This window comes from Camelina sativa, chromosome 20 (assembly GCF_000633955.1).
Source record: "Camelina sativa cultivar DH55 chromosome 20, Cs, whole genome shotgun sequence".
NCBI classification, from domain to species: Eukaryota; Viridiplantae; Streptophyta; class Magnoliopsida; order Brassicales; family Brassicaceae; genus Camelina; species Camelina sativa.
Window position 1 is genome coordinate 9,749,561 of NC_025704.1, and position 4,097 is coordinate 9,753,657.

Consider the following 4,097-nt stretch of genomic DNA (forward strand, 5'->3'; position numbering starts at 1 on the left):
ATGGTCCACCAATCTTCCAAATCAGAGGAGCTTTCTTCAGGTCGAGCAATGGATCCATCCAAGAAACCGAATTTCTTGCGAGACGTTAACGCCGTCTTCATTCCACATGCCCACTCATCGTAATTAGTACCCTTCAGTAGAGGATGAGAAATCACCGCTCCTGGATTATCAGCCGAGGTCAGGTCATAAGGTGAGATGGTTCTTCTCACCTCCACAGTTGCAGTCGCCGTTGCCGGAGAAGCAGTAGTCGGATTCGGATTTGTTGCCATTATAGCAAACAAAGATCAAGAAATCTTAAAATTTTATCGAAAGAAAAATAGTATCAGGCTCTGATACCATGAAGAGAAACAGATATTGCTGAAAGTTCTATCTCTTCAATCTGATACGAATCGATTACATATATAGAGTAAGCTATAACTAAAACCCAAGATATATGAGTATCCCTAAGAATGTACAACTATCGAGCCTCTGTTTCGGAGAGAATAAACTCTCTGTTTCGTAGCTATACATTAGGCCATGTTTATAGGGGGATCACCCCATGTGATCTTGGGCCTTAAAAAATTAAAATTTAGTGAATAGTGCCCACAAGATCAGATGAAATGATCTTAATTAAGATCTGTTCTTCATGTGTTCTTCTGCTGACGTGTCAGCTGGTAAACGAAAGAAACTTTTTATTTTTTTTCATTTCATTCGACATTTTTTTTTATTTTTCTTTTTCTCTCTGAAAAATCGAACAGGCGAAATCACGAGAGATTTTTTTTTCCTCATCGTCTTCTCCTCTGTCCGGCGATTGAAACACCGGGGCGACCGTCTCCTCGTCGTCTCCTCGTCTCCTCGTCTCCTCGTCTCGTCGTCTACTCCGGATCCACCGATTATCGTCGTCTCCTCTGTCTCGTGAAGTCTAGAGATCTCCTCTGTGTCGTGAAGCTCAAGATCTCGTCGTCTTCTCTGTCTCCTCTGTCTCATCGGCTAGGTAATCTCCTCTGTCTCGTTGTCTTCTCTGTTTCATTTGGTTTTAGGGTTTCGAATTTGGGGAAAGTTTGATTTAGGGTTTCGAAACTTGGGTGATCACGCCGAGTCCGTACAGGTTGGTTTCTTTTTCTCCATTTGAGGATTGATCTAATGTTTACTTCGTTATCCCCATTGCCTATACTGAATCTGTGGGTTGAGCTGCTGATGTAGTGCCTATGTTGTTCGATTTGATTTGCTCTACTTAATAGTATTCGATTGGATTTAGAAATTTGTGCAGACGACGATTGGTAGATGCTTAAGATCCGCAATGTTCTATCTTAATAGCCTGATTGGTAGATTCTGTAGCTGATTGAGCTTGTTTTGTTGAGTTTTCGTTATATTGTAAGTGTGATTGAAGTTAAACTAAATTGATCTGTTGCCTCTCTTTTTTTGTTCGATATGATTTAAGCTTGTTTTGCTGAGCTTTGGTAATGTGTAATCTCAGCGTATATGTGATTGAGGTTAACCTAAATTGTCTATGTTCATCTGCTCTGTTTGAAAATAATCCTTGTGAGCTGGTTTTTAAGTTACTGATTCTCTAGATTTGTGTTGCTCTTGCTCTGTAACTGTCTTCAGGTTGAATACGATCCAAGGATCATTGGTTATCGTCAACTTTTAGATGTATTCTGGTCTAGTCATGATTCTAGACAAGTGTTTGGACAAGGTCCTGATGTGGGTAATCAATACAGGTAAAAGAGGAAGCAAAGCTCCACACACTAGCTTGTCGGTGATATTGAGTTTGAATGGCCTAATTAAATCTAAAACATTGGAATCTTTATGAACAGATCGTGTATTTTCACTAATTCTACAGAAGAGTTGAGACTGGCTTCTACTAGCAAAGAAAGGGAGCAGTGTTTTCAGTGTTCAGTGTTTTCTTCTTCTTTCTTTCTGAACTCTCATCTCTCACAGTATGCTTTTCGTTTTCTTGTAAGCAGCAGATTCATTTAGACTTTCATTGTATCAATATGGTATTGAATTTTGTGAACCCGTGATGTTTACTATTTGCCTTTGATCACTCAATATATATGAGAAGGAGCACAAGGTTTCACAAGATAAAAAACAAACATTTCTCTCAAGAAGACTAACATTTGCTTCCCTAAACAAAAAAACAATCTTAAATTATTTATGATCACATTAATCTTTGTATTTATTAAACAAGAATATTATATTATTAAATCTTAAGATCTTACACATGTTCTCCCAATAACTAACTTGTCAACAAAAGTTCTTAACAAATGATCTTACATTATTTTTACAATATTTATACTCTAAGAACACCCTAAACTGATATCCCTATAAACATGCCCTTAGTAAATCGACTTTAACCATCAATAACCGAAGTAACCCACTTCATTAATGATAATGCTTATTAGAAGAGAAAATAAGTTTTGGTCATTTTAGATACTGTTTTTTGACAAACACATATGACAGAATGCAAGAACCGTTTGATCATGTCAGAACTATGAAAGTTACATCTTAATATCTTATATCCATTTAAAACATACGACTAACAAGACGTAATTCAACCATCTAAATCCGATCTTTGGATTCAAGTCAAATGATTTCTTGTATAAATAGTCCTCCATAGCTTATAATGTAAAGGGAAAAACGACAAGTAGCAACATGGCTGGATCCTTCACTTTTCGTAGAATTATGACCCCCAAACACATCACCTCAGAGTCCGACCTTACTTCAATTTTTGTTCTTTTCGTAATTTCTATTTATTCATATTGTAAAAAAAAAAATGAATTTCACAATTTAAGTCGGCCGATCACATTCATTTCGGTTAAAACTCAAACACTTTTACATATTTATATTGAAAAGTTGATATATTGATCAATTTATCAAGGTATCTTGATATCAATATTATACTACTTGTAAGTTATAACTAAAAAGTTGTTTATTCGGTATTAAAATAATATGGAATAAACCAGATTAACAAGTCTAGAACATTAATCTGTACATACAAAAGGTTAAGAGCAGGGAAGCCGTAATTATAAGTACAAAACTACAATCTTAAGTCGATAAATCAACAGATTCTTGATTTGCTTGTTACGTCTTCTGACAAACACATCGGATATAAAAGAAAAAAAGAAGATCTTCCAATTTCTACGAGTGAACGAACGGTCAAAAAGCGAAGCTCTCTAAAGGCTACTACAACCAATAATAGTACTACAAAACAAGAAAAAGAGATACTAGTAGTAAACTAGTATACTACTAACTAGTATACAAATTTACCGGAAAATCCGAACGACCGTCGGGAGCCGAGCCGGGTCGAGCCGAATCGTACTTTTTAATATATAATCCAGTGAGACGCGTGAACAAAGAGACTCGATATGGCAAAAAATGACGGAAACTGAATCCAACGGTGCAGATCGTCGGTTCGAGTAAAGTTTGTAGGACCCACGTATCTAATATGGNTTGTAAAAAAAAAAATGAATTTCACAATTTAAGTCGGCCGATCACATTCATTTCGGTTAAAACTCAAACACTTTTACATATTTATATTGAAAAGTTGATATATTGATCAATTTATCAAGGTATCTTGATATCAATATTATACTACTTGTAAGTTATAACTAAAAAGTTGTTTATTCGGTATTAAAATAATATGGAATAAACCAGATTAACAAGTCTAGAACATTAATCTGTACATACAAAAGGTTAAGAGCAGGGAAGCCGTAATTATAAGTACAAAACTACAATCTTAAGTCGATAAATCAACAGATTCTTGATTTGCTTGTTACGTCTTCTGACAAACACATCGGATATAAAAGAAAAAAAGAAGATCTTCCAATTTCTACGAGTGAACGAACGGTCAAAAAGCGAAGCTCTCTAAAGGCTACTACAACCAATAATAGTACTACAAAACAAGAAAAAGAGATACTAGTAGTAAACTAGTATACTACTAACTAGTATACAAATTTACCGGAAAATCCGAACGACCGTCGGGAGCCGAGCCGGGTCGAGCCGAATCGTACTTTTTAATATATAATCCAGTGAGACGCGTGAACAAAGAGACTCGATATGGCAAAAAATGACGGAAACTGAATCCAACGGTGCAGATCGTCGGTTCGAGTAAAGTT

The 4,097-nt window shown here is 35.8% G+C and overlaps 1 long non-coding RNA gene across 2 annotated transcripts; it reads left to right on the forward strand.

The window, feature by feature from the left end:
- Positions 681-2,035, forward strand: LOC104770250. Of its 2 annotated transcripts, none has more exons than XR_764504.2 (3): positions 681-973; positions 1,588-1,700; positions 1,797-2,035. It is a non-coding gene; the product is annotated as an uncharacterized LOC104770250 (long non-coding RNA). The 2 variants fall into 2 exon arrangements; XR_764505.2 differs by lacking the exon at positions 681-973 and adding an exon at positions 980-1,087.